This window comes from Gavia stellata, chromosome 13 (assembly GCF_030936135.1).
Source record: "Gavia stellata isolate bGavSte3 chromosome 13, bGavSte3.hap2, whole genome shotgun sequence".
Lineage (NCBI taxonomy): Eukaryota > Metazoa > Chordata > Aves > Gaviiformes > Gaviidae > Gavia > Gavia stellata.
Window position 1 is genome coordinate 15,391,834 of NC_082606.1, and position 22,932 is coordinate 15,414,765.

At 41.9% G+C, this 22,932-nt stretch overlaps 1 protein-coding gene across 1 annotated transcript in view; it reads right to left on the bottom strand.

Annotated features, from left to right (window-relative positions):
* ZFAND6 (zinc finger AN1-type containing 6) overlaps positions 1-22,718 on the bottom strand; it is a 37,980-nt gene extending 15,262 nt beyond the window's left edge. The window contains exons 1-2 of the mRNA XM_059823902.1: positions 22,695-22,718; positions 19,636-19,728 (exon numbers count right to left, since the gene is read on the bottom strand). The gene's annotated coding sequence lies outside the window, so the exon portion shown is untranslated. The remainder of the gene's footprint in view (positions 1-19,635; positions 19,729-22,694) is intronic.
* Between the last annotated feature and the right edge of the window lie 214 nt (positions 22,719-22,932).

Here is a 22,932-nt window from a genome sequence, read left to right on the forward strand (position 1 = left end):
CTCCCCCATGCTGTTCCCTCCCTCTCAGCACTCACATGCACTGAAATGAATCAAGGAGTGATCAAACTTAGAAAACCAGCCACTCCATCTTTTGCCAATTAATTTTAAAATAGACTGGTTTCTGAGCTTGTGTTTGTCATGTGTGCTCTTTGGGCATGAGAGAGGGTCTAGCTGAAGGCATGTGTGGAACCACTTGTTTCAGCAGCAGAGCAGGCTTAAAGCATTAGGAGAACCACTAGCCAAAACCAGTCATTGAAAATATAAGGGACTAGAGATCCAAGTGCTGGCAGTTCCTGCCACTGCACTTCAGACATGCCTCTCCTGCACACATCCACTACTGCACGAGGGCAAAGGCCAAGATGACACAGCACTAAGCCTCAGGGACTTTTCTTCCTCACCGCTCAGGCTGGAGTCAAACAGCCACAAGCAGAACAGCCAGACTCTGTCCCCATCTCAGCAAACATGAACAGCAAGAGATCATTGAACAGACGTTTTGGGGGGAGGGAAGACCTCTCCTCACCCCAGTTCTTGGCTAGGCTTCAAATGATTTTTGTTTCAAAACTGTCCGTAATTCCTCATGCAGGAAGATCCATAGTATCGCCAAGCTCAACCATCACATAAGGCAGTAGTGGTAGACTGTCACTGAAATTGCAGCCTTGGGAGTGCCGTCAAAGGGGTGAGCCTGCTCCCGCAGCCCTGGCCCCTGCTGTGCACCCCAGCGCCTTCGAGTCAGATCAGTTCATCCATCTGATGGAAAAAACAGGAATATTTATTCTGGTGGACTGGAGAGCTTGCTGATCTGACAGAAGATCAACTCTGGAGAACTGACATACAGTGCAAAGGAAGTGACATGGCTAAAAATAGGACAACCCTTTTTAGGGCCGCTAGCCCTTGCTGAGCATCAAGCCTACCGTAAAATATATCCCACGTGCACACCCTATCCATAGTTTCAAAACTGGTCTCCTAGTTTGGCTTCAGTACAAAAACTTGAAGCAACTTCATAGCTGAAGTGACAGCAAGGTCTTGGGATCAACATAGCTACATGTATGTCCCACTCTGTTTGAGGTGTCACAGAACAAATGCGGAGCTTGTAAAGCTGCTGGAAATACCTCTGGGCTCTGCCTGTTCCCCCCGAGCTGTGCTTGCACAACATTCATAGGGTCATCCTGTTACTCTGGATGCAGAACTGATTCATCTTAAAGAACAAAAACAACCAAACTCTACAATATTTTAAGCATGTTCCCTGCTTTGCTTTACGGTATAGTTGTATAACCAGTTGTACGAGCACTAATGAGAAGGAAGCATACTAGAGGGAAGGGCAAGAGCCTTAAACAACCCCCCTCAACACAGCCCCAGAACATCCACTTCGTTGAAGATTATTCAATAAACAACCTCTTTTCATATTAGCTAAAAATTGCTAAGCTTAAGCCAAAATTACCTCTGGTAATTTTCTTCTCAAAAATATTTGTTGCCGCTAGAAGCACGGTTAGCACACAGGCTAAGTCCTTCTGCAGGCAAAGTCCTTCTTTTCCTACAAATTTGGTGCTTTCCTGTTACTCCTGTCACACACAGACAACTTCATGCATCTGTAAGGCCTGCTTACTGCTGCTACTACAGGTCCTACCATTCCCCCCCTCACCAGTGCACATCCTCAAAGAGTAAATTATTCTCTGTACCAAGCAAAAACCACAACAAATCATATAAAGGACATTCCTGATTATAAAATGTATAGAGCTGAAATTGTAGAAACACTAAAGCAGGGTAAGTCTTTTGGACATCAGGTTCTCTGGGAAGAGAGCCACCTCTTCCAATACTCTGCAAAGCAAGTAACAAAATACTTGTGTATATTCCTTCCCCACAGGGCAGGCACCACGATACTGGTCTTTTTTTCCTGCCTCCTTCTTTTCCTTTTAATTAAGAGTTTTATATGCTACTAGTTTCAAATAACCAATACCCTAGCTTTATAGGCTTCAAATATTAATCAGTAACATCAGAGAGAGCTGCATTTAGCAGGATTAAACACACAAGGTTTAGGAATAATCTGTTTCCCCCCCCGTCTCAACAAGAAAAACAAATCCTGAACAGAAGCCAGCCTTCTCTTCATCTGTCTTCCCCAAAGAAAAAGATCTCTTGAATTCTACTTGTCCTCATACTTCAAGTTGTGGTAGGGCAAGCGAGCAGATCCTCACATTCACTACCCTAGCTGAAGTACAGTCTTGTGTTCTGCAAACACTCCTAAAATTCGTGACTGGTATGGGAAGGACCCCTCCCAAATGCTAACGCTCAAGCAGAAGAGACCACCCAAACAGCATTCTGCTTCAGCTGCAGTACCAAACCAGATGCAGTTTGAATCATACTGATGCCAGCTTTCAAAATGTTTCTCAAAGAGAAAGCAGAGCATCTAGTGTAAACTAGTCTCTTCACTGTCAAAGATCAACACACTGACAGATTTCAGCTGACGCTCACCTCAAAGGATGAATCCAATTTTTAACAACTCATTAAAATATTCCCTCCTCTATCATAATCACCTTTACAAATGAAGCAGTTCAGCACTGATTTAAGTAGCACCAGTACTAATGGTCATTTTCACTTTGTGCTAATGAAGCAACGAAAAAACTGCAAAAATGGTAACTTGCACTGCTTAAACGTATAAAGCTTCATCCCAGGCACAAATAAAAATATATGAAGTTGTGTAGATAAAAATACATTTCATTTCAGAGCATGGACTGGTACAGATATCTGACACCACCTGTATCACCATATGAAAAGGCATGTTGGTACAAAAGCCAATAAATAGGAAATGCATTCCTCTACAGGCTTATCAAAACAAGTGGCAAATAAAGGCCTAAGAGCAGAACTCTGTTGAATCTTGCTGCACAAGTTACCAAAGCACTGGCTGTGTTTAATGATACCGCTTCATAGCAGAATCTGCACAGACACAACTGCTCAGGTGTTCTGGTGGAAACAGGATACTACCCAGGGTATAAAGCACTAGACTCAAATTAATAGCAAGTTACAGAACAGTCTTGTTTTCTTTTTACTCCGTTGCTCTCTCCCAAAAGGCCCCAATTTGCATTCACTGAGCAGGCATTTGTAGCTGCTTTAAGGCATTACCATGTCCCAGCAACTTGCTGTGGAGCCAAGAACTGGCAGATTCGAATAGGGGCCTCAGTCATTACAGTTCAGCCCAGCTTGCTGGTTGCAGTCAGACATGTCATTTCATCTACAGCTCACCCTGGCTAAAACACTACAGCTGGTTCAGATTTGCCAGCATAGCTACATGTGTAGTTATACTCTGACCCAGTTTCATCAGAGTGCTTTGAGTTAAAAAAGTGAATATGGTTAAGGACCAACTATGCAAGCAAATCTGTAAGGGCAGTGACCTCTTTGTTCCTGTACCAGCAGAACACACAGCTGCTGCATTTTTCAAAACACAGGAGTTATCCAACTTCCTCAGCACCAAGAGAATCCATGCATTTTAAAGCTTTCAATTCATTCCAGTAGGCCTCCAGTTTTCTTCCTGCTCACAACTAAATACAGTTTTAAGTTGCAATTTGAACTACTGAAGTAGAATTTATAAAATGACTTAGTATCGAAAACAAAATATTCAAACTAGTGACCAAAGACTTACATAAGATGTTCTCTCAACTCACTTGACAAGTCATCCAATATCTACTTATGTTCCAGTCTATTCCTGTTGAACAGCTTTTTATTTTTGTTTCATGCATAGACTTATTTTAGGCTAAAATCAAGCACTTGTATTAGACACTCCTAACAGAAACTTTACAAAAAGCTGGAAAGACTTACAGAAGTGTTTTCTTCACTTCTAAGTAGTCAGCAAGTTTAAATCCTTCAAGTAAAAAAATTAAAATATAAATAAAATTTGGACCCTCAAGAAAGCTACATTCTCTGTACAGTGTAAATCCCAGATTTAAGATGGCAGTGTGAAAGAATCACACTGGTGGAAAAAAGAGCCACACATGAGAGAAAGTGCAATCTCCAAAGTGGCAGATGGACAGAAAAGAGAGAGTTCAGGTCTTAGGAAGGGAAGGAACATTAGCAACTTTCATGACTAATCCGAGCCAGAATATCTTACTACCAATGTTACATCATTATACAACCCAGGAACACTTGGTATAGACAAAGCCTTTAGTGTTAAAGCGTGTATATTGCTAACTACAGCTGTCTGCTCTTGTACTGAAGGTTACACAAGGAACAAGAGAACATTTGACTACAACCTCTCCACTCTTACTAGACAAGAACAAAGACGCACAGATTCTATACTGGTATCAAGAAGATCACCGATAATAAGGATTCAGCTTTCTATGCTTGTCTGCATACACTATTAATAGATGTTACTTTGAAACTGTAATTATTACTTGTGGCCATGCTTAACTTTTGCAAAGCATGGATTAATAGAACCAAAGATTAACTGCTGTAAAACAGGGTACCTCAGAAACTCTCATTCACTTCATGCAAATGCATCAAATTACTTGCAGTGACCACTTGAAGTCTACAAACAAAAACCAGAAGTATAAACAAGATATTCTTATTTAATTTCCAAACTTTTTAGTATAGTCACCACACCAAATAAAGGGGCAATTCCATGAAGTTCACTACCCTACTGAAGATTAATCCTAGAAAAATAACAAGTGATGTAACAGGTACATTTTATTGACTAGAAGGAGGAATCACATGTTCTTTACGTGGGATTTCAAAAAGGTAGAGTACAGACAAAGGGAGTTTCATGAAAGTGTTGGAATTCCAGAAAGCTGCCACACAGAGCTACGGGCTTTCACTACATGATGGTAGGGTTTTTGCAGGAATGACCACTACTTTATGCTGGAGCATCTCGTAACTGCTGCGGCACCTAAAAGACTAGATACAGCACTCTGTATAAAGCCTTCAAGAATTTTCCTCCTATTTATCATGTATTTCAATCTGAGCCTAAAGCAGCAAAATAGAACTCAAGATGCCAAGGATTATCATTGCTAGTACATTTAAGCATGTACATGTGGACTTAGTTGTTCAAGAATAACACTGCAGCACCACTAGAATTAGGCCCTTGCATGTGACAGTATCCAAACTTTGTGAAATTCAAAAGAAAGATCATTTTTTCTGACTTCAAAAACTTAATAGCCTCTTATTTACTTCTTATTCCTCAGCAGCACAATACATTTGTAGGCAACCCCAGTTAATCCAGGAAACTCCAGCCCAGAGAAGTACGGAGATGCTTTCACAAAAAGCACCACTAGCATGTCTAAGTTTCTGTCTCCAGTGATGACTATCAGAAAATCTAAGCTGACAAAACTGCCTTTTTGGAGAGGTCAACCTGAATGCAAGTGAAAAAAACAAACCAAAACCTACGCATGCCACGAGGTCACTTCTTGGGTTCAAGAGAAAAAACAGCAATTAACCCTTGGAGCTGGACATGCTTCTTTACAGCAAGACACAACAGGGACCTTCAATAAAGATAATAGTTAAATGTTAAAAGCACTGAGAGCAACACAATAACTATAGATGTTCTGCACAAAGTGAAGACAATTTCTGAGTGAATTATAGACCAAGAAATGAACATGAGAAAAAAGCATGTTACATGTTTCGGGAAGCTGTTTTTGTACTGGTGTCTCTGGGAAAGCCGTGGTGAGAGAAGTCCAAGAGGCATATCTGAGGAATGCAGAGAGGACACTGTATGTCCATACACAAGCCCAAGAAGAGACCAAAGCATTTTTCTCCCAAAATGTGAGGTTGTACTTACAGTTTAGCCTACCCAGATCGCCCAAGATTTAAGGCTAGAGGCAGACAGGCTCAGCAGGTCTGTTTTTGGAAGATGGCTGTCTCTATGACAAGACTGCCACAGAAACCTTACATGAAGTTACGCTTGTGATAGAACATGCAATTACTAATAAAAGAGCATACTTTTTGGTTGTGCTTGCTCTGGCGTCTCTGCTCAAGAGGAATAAAAATTCAGGAGTTACACCCATTAGAAAAATCAAACCATCTCAGTAATTGCTTGTCAGCAGTCTGCTACATCAACTCACACAAACCACAGTTTCCATCATCTGTAGCTGAACCGGTGTCGAGCTGCACCAGTTGCAGATACTGCCTGAGGAAACCTTTTCTTTCCTCTAGACTCTGTGCTATCTCATGGCTGTACTTTGGCTTAGGCATCTTAATGCCAAAGACCACAGGAATCCTCAAGTCACTCTCCGTATTTCTACACAGCCCTATAAATATAGGGTTTACTTGAAATCTATCAGATTACAGAAATGCTACCTTTTATAGAGCATTTTAAAAGAAAAGACAGCTACTCTGAAACAGACAAGACAAAGCTACATTCTGCTTTCTTTGGCATCATATATTGAAGTTGACCATTTCAGAAATCAGAGGTTGTGTAAAATTAGAATCAGGAGATCGTAAAATTCTCTACATTCGCTTAAGATACCAGACCGAAGTTTAAGGGATGCAGAAGGAGGGCAACTCCATAAACTATGTTTGATGCTGTATTTTAAAACAGGTTTGGCTTTACAAACTGATGAGAAATAATCTGTAAGAAGGATTCAAACACTTGCAAGATTACCCATACAATTACTGAAAGAATAGATTCAGTAATCGCTTCTGTCGAGCTTCAGTGAATAAGTAATCTTCTCTCAATACAGCATAAATTTCACTTATTTTAAGCATATCAAACCCAGAAGAGATAAAAGCTGCTTTAACACGAGTTCCCAAAATAGACAGCTTCTTGTTAACAAAACACCTGTTGCTGAGAACTGACAGTAAGTGCAAAACACATAATTTGTTTTTGTAAACAGCACTATGTAGAATTTTAATTAGCCTATAATGCTACAGTTCTACACGGGCCTAATGCTAAGGGAGGTCCTGCTTTAATATCAGGGTTCCTAGCTGTTAATAAATAAAACTTATCATCATCATTTCTGGCTAGGGCATCTTGAATTCAACTTAACTTCCAAGCACATCGTGATTATCATGCATGATGTGTTGCTCCATTTAGAATTATGCACGATGTTTAATTTAAGTGTTCAAAATTACACAATACCCTTACTGTGGTTTGATGGGGAACTCAACCTAAAGCTAAAGCCTGACCAAACAAAGAGGGTATTTAAGGACAAGTTTTCGGCAGAAGAGGTATAAGTATGATGTTCCCTGTGGCAAAGCTGCATTCCTCATCTTTTGCAATGTGCTTAAATTTAGCCAAGGAACTCAAAGGTGCTACTTTGTTTTAACCCTAATGCTACTCTAAGGGGTTTTGTTGTTTTTTTTTTTTTTTTCCTTTATTATTATTTCAATCACTGGGGAAGCCAGGTTACATGATCCCAAACAAGTTACTAGATGTCTAAATACTAAAACCTATCACCCTGCACAAAGCATAGGGAAATATTATACAGTTGATCAGCAGCCACCATGCTGGGCAACTGGTATTTATCAATCACTTTAATATACCATCAAGTTTTACTGAAGATAGGACTATACCAACTGGTCACGCTAGGAAGTTTTGCATCTTTCCTTAGTTTCCCCTCAAATGTCACCTTACACTGCCTGAAACACTGCAACGTGTAAACGTCCAAGTGCAACCAATATACATGCATCCAATACATATTTATATGCAACCAATGCAATGGTACCATGATACAGGTAATTTGTGGCTTTAGATACTTCTGCCACAGTGCTGCTGGGCCAGAAACTGATCTGCCTTGAAGACTTAATTCTTCAAAAGCTTGGATTGGTTCTTGTATCTGCTTTATGGTGCGGTTCTACAGCTCTGTGCCAGGAGGGTCAAGGTCAACAGTGTGCTGCATGAGGAAGGTGAAATTACCTAGTTAGTATCAGAACTGAACTCTAAAGCGTAGCCTCACTCATAGCATAAGCCAAGGAAAAACGCACGCATCACCAAGAGGTCAGAGTGAAAATTAAGTAAGAGTTGCCTTGTGTCAGCCTTAACTATCCAAGATAGTGTCAGATTAATAGATAAGAGGCTAAGGAATGATCAGAAATTTGCAGTGCGAGATACTCTCCTTTCTGAAGGTTTCCAAAACTACATCACTTGCTCAGATGGAGAGGTCATTATGCTATTTAGGAAAAGCTTAAAAACTATTGGAAGAAACTTGATTGAGGACAACTGGCATTTTTCCCACTGCCATCATGCAACAGAAAATAGGGTTTTTTATACTTCTTTCCTAAGCTCATACAGAACAGACTGCACGTATTTCAGTTTCTCAACTGATGAGAAAGCCAGAGCTGACAGCTTTTAAGTAAAAGTCTGCATTGCAAACATTGTGCTTTAATCACCAGAGCATCCTTTTTACCTACTAATACTCCAGGTAAAACTCTGTAAACTGCCTTTCTCGTAAGTTTGCTATTAATTCTGTTTTCAGACAAGATTCAGCTATGTGAGCATGCATTTCTAGTACAATGTCTCCCCCACTTACTGTCCAGAACACTTAGATCAGCAAGTTAAGAGCACAATAGCCTAAAAATAGCATGGCTAGATGCCACTGTCTCCCCATTTATTATGATGGTACCTTTGTACAGAGTTCTTTCTACAATTCTACATAGAAAAAATACAGCCATAAATGGCTTTAAGGGAGGGACTTGTATCCAAAAAGGCCAAGCTGTTAAGTAGTGCCACGGGATTCCCCCTTTTTCCTCAAGCCACAGGAACAGACATTTGCATTTTTAGAAGCATTTTGAACAATAACTCTTTAAGTACATCTGACTTCTCTTTTTATCCTCTTGCCATAGCGATTGTATTCTGCCAGAGAACAGATCGACACATGACAGCATAACAGCACTTTCTAGAGAAAGGAAAATTCATGATATAAAGGAGAAGTAGACAAACATAGAAAATGCAAGCCAGATCTCTCTTCAATTATTTTGCTTGGCATATTAAAGCCTGTATCACGCTTTAGAATGGATGAAGAGGGAACAAAATCTGCTCACAAGACATTGACCCTCAACTGTCAGCTAACAGGGCTTCTATGAGGAAACAATGGAAAAAGAGCACAATATATTCCCTTTTATTACGGTATAAGGTCAGAAACAAGAGGGAGATCAGCAAGACCAATGCCCTTCAGCTTGGCCTAAAGATACATTCACAGGCACCACAGCTTCAGCTACCGCATTACACTAAGCTAATTCCGCAAGTACCACGTCCTTGCTATGGCTTGAAAAACAAAAGCCCAGTGCCCTAACACTGTCTCCCAGAAATCTCTTTAGTTTCACTCCTTTTGTGAGGAAAAAACCCAAACATGTTACTGTTGAACAGTATTTGTATCCCGTACATTAAAAATCACTAATTTTAACCGATAACCCTGGGTTTCAAGAGAAGGCTTTCTGATTTTAACAACTAACCTGATGCTGCTTAAGTAAACCCCGCAACACTGCAACGCACATTTCACTGTTATGCCACCCTGTATAAGTTCACCAGATAGAGCTATCAGGCCATACAAAGAAGTTTCAATAAATTCTTCATCTTGGGCCTTGACAGCCTGAGAAATTAAGGTGTCAGAGCTGCAGCAAGGACAGAGGTATTCCTCAGAGCAGACTGATATTTCAAGCATTCTGATTGTGCAGCGGCAGATCTGAGGTAGGAGATAAAATAAGTAGGTAGCAACTAGCCAGGGATTATTTATATACAGAATGACTATGTATAAACCTAAAACCATGGGCCACAGTCACATTATGACTTTGCAGAATAACAAGCTAATTCTTGCAGACCATAGGTAACAGTCAAAATTTTCAGACACCAAGTTAAAGCAAAGCAAATGCAGGAAGGCAACACAATCAACTAAGTGACCAGAGTGTGAAATTAGATTTTTTCTTTGTTGTTTTCAAAAAATTTTTTTAAAGCCAGTCAATTACTCCACTGCTATGCACAGGAGTTTTAAATCGCAATCAAAGCACTAAGTCAAGTTTGACTAGACTTATTAGGAAGACAAAAAATTCATGCACAGCTGCCAGGCCAGTCCACAACAAAACAAATACTCCTTGATCTCAGCACTAGTCTTAGTCCCTGTATGGTTTGTCACACTCAGCTGACAATTTGTTTGTTAGGTAACTAATAATACACTTACCTTGACCTATTGTTACTAATGCTGCCTTCCTCCTCTCCCAGGATACAAACCCCATGAAAATACACTGATATTTAAAACAATCATATTGAGCAATTCTAAAGTCCCTTCCCTAAAAAATGTTCCAGGTAAGTCCTTCCACATTGCCACATTTTTTTTTTCTTTTTGCAAGTTAGTAATCACATGTATCTGGTATCGTAAAACACTAAAATAATTACTTTTCTAGTTACTTTTCACCAGGACAATAACATTTGTTTGATAACTAATTCTAATTAATACCTACAAAATCAGTTTACTCAAGTACTTAACACCAATATCCAACAGTACATCATCCTAGCATGATATTTGGATAGCATAATCCCAACACAGGAAGTCTGGTGAAGTTCACTTAGGAAACTCTCCTGTATCAGCAACAAAAGCTACCTTGTAAGCTTCTTACCTGATTCCAAAGGAGCTAAGCAGGAAGCACAATCTCCAAACATTTCAGTTAAACACTCAAACACAGACACTTCTCTTGCCCCTACCTTCATAATGGTACAGATTCCAATGCAAGGTCATTCTGTTGCACAGAAAACATTCTGCTACATGATAACATCACACTGCATTAAGGCCTTGATTCTATACATGATTTTAGAAAAACATCTTAAATTCACACAGGGGGTAGTACAGAAACAATTTTATCCTTCTTTGCAGTCTCATAACTCCCCTGCCACCCTATCCTCAAAAACACCATGATCAACAACTTGTTAAACTTTTTCTTCTGACAATCTAACTCAAAGATAGCCTTTTGTATAAAAAGGCATGAATACGTCCAATTTAGGTACAGAAATTCTACATTTTTGCCTGCAGAATCAGTAGTTCTCTCTCTTGCCTCTCACCTCCAAATATAATTTAAAACCCTAAGTGGAAAATATCTGCCTTCCCCATGCAATATTCTGCTTTCATCAGCCCAATTATATTCAATGGCACATGCATGAAAACTCTCTAGCCTCCTGCCTTGTCCAAACTAATGGTGAAAACTTCAGTCTTTGTTTAAAAAAACCCCACATCCAACGCAAAACGTTTAAACAAACTGAAAGCATCTCACTTCTGTCCTCAAAAACACTGCTATTAAGTCCCACTCCAATTTGACTATTTACTTTATATTTGTTTCCCTAATCCTTCACATAGATAAAAATGCATTAGCATCATGAATCACAGGACACACCAGTGCAGTGTTGTCTTAAACCCTCAGCTAGTTAAACTGTTCAGGTGGTTGCCGGGGCCTGCCAAGTCAGCCACACTGTTTATAGTTTAGTTCTCCAGATACAGGATTATTACATTTCAGACTGACAAATACCATATCCTGAAGGTTAGAGTCCTGTGATACAAATATATCCTGACAGGGCAGAATGGCTGAGCAAGGGTGGTCTTCAGCGTGGAGACAGTTTTGGCTTCTGCAAGATTGCTGAACCATAAAGTTAAAGGAAGAGCTGCGCATTTAATAAAACTGCTGCTTAAAAAGGAGCTATTTTTAGGAAATACTCAAACATGAGTGTTCATTTGTTTAAGTCATACTCAAAAGATTGTCTTAAGTTGATCTAAATGGAGCAGAAGATGGATCAAGTTAGGATTTAACTCAGTTTATCTCTTAATGCCTAATTTAATAGCCAAAAAAGTTACTTTTCAAATAAAAAACTCAGTTTCTGTCAACAGCTGGAGAACAAGCAAGAAAACATAACCTGATCGAGGAGAAATGATTTTGCACAGTCAAAGCTTTGTTTTTACTAATCTCTATTTAGCTCAAAAGCCCTATAAACACAGTTGGAAGAAGGGATCTGTTAAAAATATATCACCCCACCCCTTCAATTAAGGGCTGAGAAGCTTATGACACATCTGAGACATCCAACAAGAACAGGGAAGAAGGACTTAATGTTCCTGATATTTCTAAAGGTAAAAAAAAGCAGGTTTAAAAATCCCAAATGTTTCATGCCTCTATTAAATGGATTTTAAAGCAAAAAGAGATCCAAGCTATTTTTATTCCTTTGTAGGGCATGTGTAATTAACTGCTTATTTTCACGAAACCTTATTACAGCATAAACATCACTGGCCAGATCATCTGCCCCACCCAGACTGAGCTCCACACCACAGGAGGCCAACTATCTTGGTGAGGAGTCCTTGTATCTGCATGAGGGCTGTCCCTCCAGTACTGATCTTCCCTGCAACAGCAGGGCTGTAATGATCAACACCTCCTGAGCTCACCCCTTCACGGCATCTTTCCTAGAAACTGCAAGCAAACTAGTTAACAGGCCAAACCCCACATGTAACTATGGGCAGATAGCCCTTTTTAGATACAGCTGAAACTCTCTAAGATGACATTATTCCTCTCCCGCACTCCCTTCTGCCTTGGTCACACAGCAATTAGCAGAAATGATCACTAAACCACTTGGGAAATAGGGGGAGGAAAAGGAGGGGAAAAGAGCCAGTTGGGTTGGCTCGAGCCACTAATTTAAAACAATTTAAGCTAGCCTAGTTGACTTTGCTTCCAGTGCTCACATGACCCACTCTGCTGGAAGAGCGGCAGGAGGCCCCTGCGCATAGCAGAGGGCACTCAACAAAAAGGGATCTGAAGCCCACGTCACTGTTTGTAGGATGGACGTCTGTGCTCCCTAAGGCTCCGGACATGTTTTACAGAGATCATCCCATGTGAGGCATGCAGCCTTGTCCAAGTAGTATTAAACAGAACCAGAGTGCAGGGTTACCATCCCAGCACGTGGTGGGGCACCCACGTGACAACGCTGGGAAGTGCCACCAGCAGTTGGTGGACCATGGAGCACAGACCCCCTTTGCCACATAAATAGGGGAGAAAATTCAGCCTTGCATTTTGTACACAGGTTTACAATCACATTTAAGAATCTCTTATTCACATCAGAGATGTATATTCCAACCTGGCACAAGAAGCAGACACATAAATCCCACAGCACACAACACATTCACAGTGTTTAAGATCTGCAGATGGAGCATGTGCAGGAGAAGGTTGTATGAACAAGAAGTGCTGGAACAACCAATCGTCGTGCGGGAACAACACGGGTCCTGCCAGCGACGGCTTTGAATGCAAGCAAGAAACATTTGCTGTAGCCTGAATACAGAAGTTGTACAGCTGTGCCAGCAAAGTGGTATGTTTATCCTTTAGGGCAGATTTGCTTTCTACAAACAGCCTGCATTAGAATTGTATACATGTGGTGAGAGAGTTGAGCATGTCACTTCTGGGTTGAACAAATCAGGAAAATTGGTCCCAGGTAATACATCTTTCCTAACTAAGTTGAGGGACAGAGGGGACACGAGAAGAATGGCTACTCAGTCATCAAGCAAGATGAACCAAGTTGCCTCATGTATTCAGCTTTTTTCCTGTTCTAAGCAAAACCAGCTTTTGGCTAAACGTAGTATTTAATAGTACACAAATACTAAAGCTTGCTTCCTTTTGTTTAAGCAAGTCTAATACACATCCTTATAATATAATTTTATAGAAATTATAGCAAACTATACTATTTTTCTTGCCCTCACCTCAGACATCTGATCTAGCCACTCAGGCTAGGTTTAGCATCACTTATAAGTTAAGAAATGAATCAAAATCCAGGTATTTAAACACTTACATATTCCGGTCTTAGGTATCTCCCCTGATACATGAGATCTGGCCCACCTCTCAGCTAAAAGACCATATATAGTCACTGATCATTCTAAAGTAGTATTTCCAGGCTTTAAATACAATCCAGAACGTTAAAAAAATGCTATAAACAGATAAAAACAGATAGCAAGAGTGAACTAGTAATTCAGACCTGTAAGCCCCTGGAGCATGGCAAGATGCCAGCATGTCAAGACACTCTGACATATATAAAAAAGTAATCCATACCAAGCATTTTAGGAGAAAACCAAATGGCTCAATGTAAAACTGAAAGAATAAGGTATTCTTTAATAATCACACTTGTTTACATTCAGTAAAGGTCTAAGCAACTGCTTTGCACTGTTATTTGAAAGATTGTTGCTCAGTTTTCACATCCATTCTTCTGTCACCTTGACTAATCATACAAAACCCATCAAACTCCTTAGACTCAACAAGTATTAGGGCCATGAGTATTTTTTTTTTTCAATTCCCGGGAGCAGCCGTATATAGACACAGGTGTTTTTATAAAAACAGGAAATATTTAGGGAAGTAAGAAAAATACAGAACAATGCTTTCAGAATGGTGAATGTATGTGGCCTCATCTAACATACTTCTCAAAGATACAGAAAGGATGACAATTAAAAGAAAGTCTTCATTCTCATTAGAAACTCCCTGCTTCCTGACTCTCCACTTCCTGCTCTCCTCCCTCTCCCCCCATCCCATGCCAGCCATGGCAAATTGTACTCTTCCTGTCCCTGAAGACCTGTCAGATACAGAAAGTGTCGCTAAAAATACCATATATGATAAAGCTGGTACAGAAACTGAAAATAATCTTCCCTCAAAGAAAACACCTGCTATCATCAGGCAATACAGGATTCAAAAGAGATTCTGACCAATTCCAAAAGAAAAAAAATCTCTCTCCCTCCCCCCTTTTTTTTTTGGCTGGAAGGGCAGTAGCTGCAACACAGGGCAATAACACTTAATTTTCCTGCCTGTGTTTGTAATCAGAGCTCTGACAGACTCAGATACTCTGTAAAACTGATTAAAAAAAGAAAAGAAAAATGGCAATGGTTTACATATTTTTTAGCATTTAGAACAAAGATATGTAAAGACCTGCAAGACATTCATCTCATCAACCACAAATATACAGACAACAGCACAGCAATCTTCAGTGATATAACAAAAGACAATTTAAGACAAATGACTTAGAGCAAATGCTATCACTGAATAATCCCATAGCAGCTGTCATAATTAGTTAGCTCAAATCCCACCAGAATCAGAGAAGTTAGAGTTAAAAATCGAGCTCTCTTCCTGTAACATTGTGTAACTCCAGAACAGCAGCATTATCCTCTATTTTAGAATTAACATTTCTCCATAAGATAAGGTGGAACGACTCGATCCTTCCACGCAAAAAAACCCGGTGCAAGCCAACAGATGACAAAAGAAACTCGGTCAAGTTTGAGCCTCTCAACACCTTATTTCCTGTCTAAAGAGCCCTTTTGTTCTGCTTCCCTGCATAAATGTTAATATTCTGCCATCATTAGAAAACGAAACAATGAAAAAAGCCCCACGCACATGAACTTCACTGCCCCAGAGGGCGAAATAACGCCACACGACGCGATTAGAACCGGAAAATTCCTACCAACAAAATCTCCACAATTTTCTGTTTGCTTCACCCCAGATTAACTTCACTTCAAGCTGTACTTCGGCGCAACCTAGCCTGGACGCAGAGCCCCGCCTCCCCCGCCTCTATTGGCCGAGGCGAGGAAGCCCCGCCCCGACAGCCAGGCTCCGCTCCCTGATTGGAGGAGCGGCGTATCCATTATTTAAAGAACTTTTCCTTGCTAGCAGGTTAGGCTGGGCGGGTTAGAACACCCTGGGCAAGCTGGTTCTTAAAGGGACAGGACCCCGCTCCCGGCTGTGACAAACTACCACCTTTGGCGGCGCGTCGCCCCGAGCGAGCTCCAGCGAGCGCCCCTGCGAGCGGCAGCGGGCGGCCAGCCCGCCGGCGGCCCCTCCGCGCCTCCCGCCGAGCCTCCCGCCGGCACCGGTCCCCGGGGGCACCTGCCCCTACCCAGCACACTGCTCTCAAGCCGGATGGGTTGAGGGTGGAGAAGAGGAGAGCATCCGAGCGGGCTGGAACGCGTCTCCCGCCGCAATTACACAACTGCCGCTTGCTCTACTTATAGGATAAAATTAGATGGGGGTTTTGAGCCCATCCACTCTTTAAGACCGACCGGAGTTACCCTGGGAAGCCGGGCACGCTATATAAATTAGTAACCCCGGCTAAAAATACATTGGGTTGCCAGTTCCAAAGACTCTTTACCAACGTAACGCGTGAGTCAGCAGAAGAGGAGCTCCGCAGGAAGTGACTGTCTCCATCTCGCAAGGTACCATGGCTTCTGCCAGAAACTTTTCGTGCTTATTCAGGCTTCACTTGACTGAACAAATTTGCAAGATACTGTTCACGTTCTGACAATCGACAGCGTTTCTCACAGCACAGCTTCCTCTTAACACTAGACAAAAACCTGTCCTTTAGATTAAAAGTGTTTCTGTTTCCTCAGTGTAAACACCGATGAGGTTGCCTGCCCATCTATCAAGTGAAAAGCCTGGAACATGCAAGAAGAGTAAAAACAAAACAAGGCTGAATAAATATTTCACAACTGCAGATATGACACCTCGTTTGAGAAAAACCTTGCCCCATTCCAAACAAGCAACACAGGGAAGAGGCAGAACAGAGTCAGTGTTTCCTCCCGCACCCACAAAGTATCATCGTATTTACACAAGACTTAACTGGTTAGCAAGGTTGCCTTATATAAAGCATTTTCATGTGTTTAGTGTAAAATAACTAAAAATATTAAGCTACAGAAGATATAGCACTTGTCAGCATAAGCACATTTGGGTTGGTTTTGTACTGTCCAGGGGGGAAAAGAAAAAAAACTCCTCCTTGTTTCTGGTTCTTACCACCTTTCCTCTAGCCAGCGCTGGAGCCGCCTGCCTTCCCCTACTCCACCTACCACCAATACCACAAAATGGTTATCTGTTTTAACTTTCCTAATGCAGACTAATCAAGCCCAAGACAGTTTAGCATACTGCTTTACTGCAAATACCACCCAAAGTCAGGAAAATATTTACAGCTAGAGTACTCCCTTGAGCTGTGATACATACACCAAAAAGAGCATAACACACACCTTCAGGAAGGACATTTAATTCCTCTCAAACAGTCAAATAGCATATTTTGTGTTACCATCTATTTTAGAGCAATCTATCACACCACAAATCCAACTACGACTGCAAAGCAGCACTTTGTACAGTTGTAAATTGCTAAGTATGAAACACTACAAGAACAGAATTAACAAGATTTACATAACTTCCCCTACAGAACCTAAAATATAAGCTGAAAGAACCAGACCTCAACCCTTGCACCTGAATTCAGTGCCCTGCAAGAGTCAGTACTGCTATAAGTTAATCGGGTCCCCTGAGGATAACTGTGAGGCCATACTTACGGGACACTTTTTTGACCAAATGTTATCTAAGCAATCAAAACCAAGAACATAGTTCATGCAAATAAAACATACCAGTAAAGAGTCCTCTAGGTATCTCAGTAACCAATCTTGGAAAGCTTCAATTTAGAGCGCATTAACTTTAGGCCCATAAAAACAACAAAAGAAATCACAAATCTTACCAACCAAACTGCCTAGTGCTAGAAGAGGACATGACAACCCGGAAGTCAGTGTTATTGTTTGGGTACTTTGAAAAGGGGAGGGGAAAAAAAAACCTCAAACACATTACACCAGAATTTCCAGCTCTATATGCTACCACAGAAGTCTAGCCACCTCACAAGAGCAACTGTGATGAAAAATAATTTTTATCATCAAACATCCCACACTTCAGCTTATGTTTGTCACACAGGCAACTAGCAGCTCCTTATCACTACCAGGGAGAAGTTTCATCCCTTTTTCTCCCCACCTCTCCCCTCCCTGTCATGAAGTCTGGCCCACTCCCTCAGCCCAGCTCTGGTGCTCATCACACCCTTCCGTCTGCCTCCGAGTCACTGATCTGGCAGAAGTTTGGCCAGCTTCTGATAAGCAAGAGCATGGCTTACCCATAGCATAAGGGGAATGGCAAAGCAGATTCTCCTCCACTCAGCGCTGTGACCTTCTAGATTTGCTTACCTTATGTCATTTAAAACCAGAAAAACACCACACAACACAGAACTCTCATACTAAGAATGCCCCAAGAGTAATTTGCTGTCCTCACAGAAGTAGAAGATCCCAAGAAGTCTGTGAAGTTGGGTATCGAAACTAGGTTCATCGCTCACCCTACCTCACTGGACAAGAAATCATGGGTAAATACATCTGTACCTAGATGTTGAGAATCCAGACATAAAAAAATTGCTATTCAAGTTATCCCATGCTGAAGACCTAGTGAAATTAGACATTAAAAAGCCTAACTTATAGGCTCAGTTTCTGCACATAAGCCCCCTATTTTCCCTGTAAACACACACACATTTTGGAGAAAATGCAAAGGCACCATTTTATGGTCCAGGCTCATGTTATGCCTTTGCTACTCTTACAGTATCTGTAGCAATGCAGAAAAAACCAAAATAGCGGATTGCAGCTGCAAGTACATTAAACAGGGAAGCTTTGACAGCAGCGTAAAAAAGATTCAGTTTGCTGCCACTGAACTTTGCACTGAGGACAGTAACAAGAGAAAGCACCTGACTCTCATTTGACTATTGTAATCATGGAACAGCTAAAAGGCCATTTGTTCTGTAATCTTACACATGCAGAAGACAGCAAGTTAGGAGGACTTGACAGCCCAAGAGATCAAGAGCAGAGCCTTTCATCTTTAAGTCACCAGTTCAAACAGAGACCAGAATAGTAGCGATCAAAAGCTACATGTGATGGCTGTTCAGGGATTAGATGAAGAGATGGTTACTCGCTGTCCGGTTCCCAACAGATCAGTGTGACTCACAAGAGCTTTCTTCACTATTTTGCACCTGTTTTTCGCAGGCTTGAATACATTATACCTCCTGGATTCTGTACACGTTAATAAGTAGCAAAGCAACTGAACTGCTGCGTACACATACTGAACTTGCATTGTAGAAAAGGACTTTACCCTGTGGTTGTCAATTATGTCAGCGCTACAGCATTTGCTGAATTTTTTATTTATTATTTTTAAACAATTACAGCTCTGTCTTTTAGCTTTTTTATTATTAGAGACAGCTTTAAAAGTAGTATTCAGCCTCCCATTCCTTTCTCACCCTCAGATGCTGCAATCCTCTTTATAAACAATAGTTCTCATAACCTTGCTGTATAGGATATTTTTGCAAATACATCAATTTTAAAAGTACATTAGTATAGGAATTTCAGAACTTTGGCATTTGAGAAATGATTTTGAGACATTAGTAATAATTTTTATCAAACCTGAACAACATAAACTTCATGAGGGCCATGACTATGTTAAGGACAGGGGGAGAAAAATTCCCTGTGCGATGAAAGAAACATTCCTTTTCATATTCTTATACATTCCTCAGTACATCCATATGCAGTCTCTAGAAAGTCGATTAGCAATGGCTCCTTTCCAACCTGACTTCAGTTTTAAAAGTCTGCAAAAGTACCTGGAATTTGCAGGCAGGATAGGCAAGATGAAAACAAGTTCAGAGTGTATGTTGACTGAAGGTTCACTGCCCTGCTACAAACACCACTACCAAATCCAATCTTCTACACAACCCCAGCAATACATAGTTGCATAGTTCTTAGTCGTGTATTATTTCCCGAAAATGAAGTTGCTGATGAAAAGCCAAGGTCCTAGAAACTTCAGTATCGTTAGGAGTAACTAAGGAGGCCCTCGCATACAAAGAATTCAACTTGCTATTCCAGGAGTCTAGAGAGAGCAACATACCAGACTGATGAGATTTCAGTAATCTTGAAGAACTTTGAGATTTCTCTTGCTGCTTTCAATCCCAGATGTACTGCTGCACTGCAATAATCAAATCTGGAAACAACAAAAAGGTGCATGTGGTAAATACTTGGTCTTCACAAGAGAGGTCTAGTTAGTTGTCTGGACAGCAGTACAGATGCACCAGACAGAAAACACATTCCCCTGGAAGTTTTAGCAGCTATCTCAAACCACCCAAAGTTTAGCTACCCTGAGAACTTACTAAAGTTCATCCACGTGTTAAATTCCAACCACTTCCTTCAAAGCAGGGAATAAGCCATTAAGAGAATCGCTTCCCCTTGCCCCTGTTATCTCCTGGCCTATGAAGCTGTACATCCTTAACAGATCTCAGTCATCTCAGAAGTTGCCATGTTGGTTCGGTTTGGGGGTTTGAGGGGGTTTTTTTTGTTGTGGTTTTGTTTGTTTGTTTTCGGTGGTAGTTTTTGTTTTGGTTTTTTTTTCTTTGAAAATCAGGACATGGAATTATATCTTGTACAGCTGCACCACCAAGGCCGCCAGTGATAGATGGCCACATCACTCACTTCAATCAAGAGTCCTTGAGAAAGGATCTAGACATTTTAAAAGACTTTTCCTTGACATCAGATATCTCTTGGGTGAAAAAAACTAAGCATACTACAGTTTCCATTGAATTCGGCATGCTCCAAGTATATTTATGTCATCTATAATACTCTTCATAGCTTAAATCAAGTATCTTGAATGCAAATCATAGCCCATTCAGTATTTAAAAAAAACAACAAACAAAACAGCTGCATAGCTATTAGCTGCCAAGAAAATGGAGCCAGAAGTTTGTATACTTACAATTCTCTCAGAAATCAGACTGATTAATACAGCTGTTACAAAAGGACACACTTTCACAGGAACAGGGATTACCTTTATCTGTAACCATGGCAACTTTTCAGTAGTTTGTGTTAATGCTACTCTCCTTCTGATAACTTGCCACTATCTCTTTCAAGCTATTTGTATAAGGTTTTGAGTGTGCCATCTGAGACCATAAAGTAACAAGAAGTTGAAATGTAAACTTACATTCTTAGATCACACTCTTAAAAGTATATTATGTAACATACAATGTTGTTCATTTTTGTCATAAATTCATAATTAGTTGAGTAGTAAATTTATTTTAATCTGTTATTATTTCAACATGATTCATAGTTTTGTAAGACAAAAAATATTTTAAGAGGTATCCTGTGAAATACATACAGGAGATAGTTTCTTCAGTAGTGAAGAATTTCTTCTCCTCTATCTGGAAAGAAATAAACCCAAGGAATTATGCCACTGATATGTCATAGACTTCGATATTCAGTATCATAAGGAACAAAAATCCTCCCAAAACACACTGTTATTTTGGCCTGAACAGATATATGACAGATCAGAAAAGAGCCAGTCCCCTTGTTCTAGGTTAGGTGATCATTAACATAAAGGACAGGTGTAGGTACCTCAGCACTAGATAAACTAATCAGGCAGAATTCAAGCAGCAAAGCTATAAAAGTTAAAGGAGAGACAGGAAAGAGACTAAGGAAGGAATTGACATATTTACTTCCTCAATTGTTGATTTACCATCATCCACAGTTCAGAAGAGGATTAGCGCTCTGTGAAAGAAACTATTTAAGATGACATAAGACAAACAAAACTCACTTGCTTGGAAGCAGGAGGAGGAAGAGAATAGTGTCGTCTTTATTTTTTTTCCCCCTAAAGTTCATAGGGCAGCTTACCAAGCTGCACCCTTCTCTCTTCAGTGTACACAGTTTGGCACAGTTAAGATGCGAGCATAGATCCTTAGAAGAATGATGGAAACTCAGCATGCTCTTTAATCCCTGTAACTCTTATGCAATGACATCTATTATAGGACAACTCTGGACAAACATCCAGGGAATGGACTTCAGAACACAACGGTGCACTTTAAGTCAGTCTATGCAGATGGAGAAGTAACTACCATCAGTTTTACCAAATGCCGCCACACAACATCAGCATATTTGGTGGAAGCTTCTGTATTTCGTTGTTTTTGCCATTGTTATGGGCAGTAAGCTAATTAGTGGTTTTTATTTTTTAAGATTTCCCCCATCCTACCATCCTGTGAAAACAAGAGTGGATGTTCGCACCCCTTATCTATCACTCCAGGCTTTCTGCAGAGCCTAGGAGGAGGTAAGTTTAGTTAAATTTCGCAGGGTTCCTCGGTGAACGCAAGAACAACAACACAAAGAAATTTTCGTACCATAAAACGCAAGAGGATCACAGACCGCGTAAGCTTAAACCCTTGGTTTAATTGGAAGGGTGCCACAACACAAACTGCATGTTGCTTCCTGAATACTCCTGTCCCCAAACCAGCCAAAACCGCTGCTTGAACTTATCCAAGGAGCAGACATGCACACTGCAGCAGCCACCAACAGCCCCGGCCCGAGGGAAGGCCCGACACAGAGGCGACGGGGAAGCCCTCCCACTTACAGGGCACCGCCGCTAGTTCAAGTCCAATCGCCCACAGCAGCCGGGAGACCCGCCGGGCGGGGAGGTCGACCCCGCCGCACCGCCGGCTCTGCCCTCGGCCTCTCCCAGCCAAACTAAAATAACTCCGGGGCCGGGGAGGGAGGGGAGCGGCGGCGGGGGCCGAGCGCCCGCCCGGCGCAGGGCTGGCGGCGCGCCGCGGGCCGGCAGGCCGCCTCTCCCCTTCCACCCAAGGACACGAGTACAAACACCTCTGCCCTGGGACGGCTCCTGCGCACGCAGCGAGGAGCTGCCCGGCGGGGGGGTGGGGGGAGGAGGAAGGAACGACCAAAAAAGGCAGAAAAGGAGCCCCGGCGCCCTGGGCCCGGCCCGGCCCCGCCGCCGCCCCACAGCCCCGCGCCCGCCGGGTGCGGGGGTCGGCGAGGGGGGAACCCTTCCCTCAGCGCCCCCACCGCTCCCCGGGGGCGAGCGGGCGGCCGCCGCCCCACCTGCCCGGCCGCGGAGAGGGGCCGCCGGCCCCCAGCCCGCCCGGCCGCCGGTCCCCGGCCCAGCCGCGCTCCCCTCACCTGCCTCCGGGCCCGCCGCGCCGTCCCGCCGCCGCCCGCCCGGCCCCGCCTGGCCCCGCTCGCTCCTCACCAAACTTTTTTTTCCCTTTCTCCGTGTTTCGTTGCCCTCAGAGTGACGCGGGCGGGCGCTGATTGGCGGAGCCGGGGAAGGGTGGCTGCGAGGAGAAGGAGGCGGTGCTACGGCCCGCGACTAATTACTACAAGGAGACGGCGGCGACGTAAACCACAATATGCTATT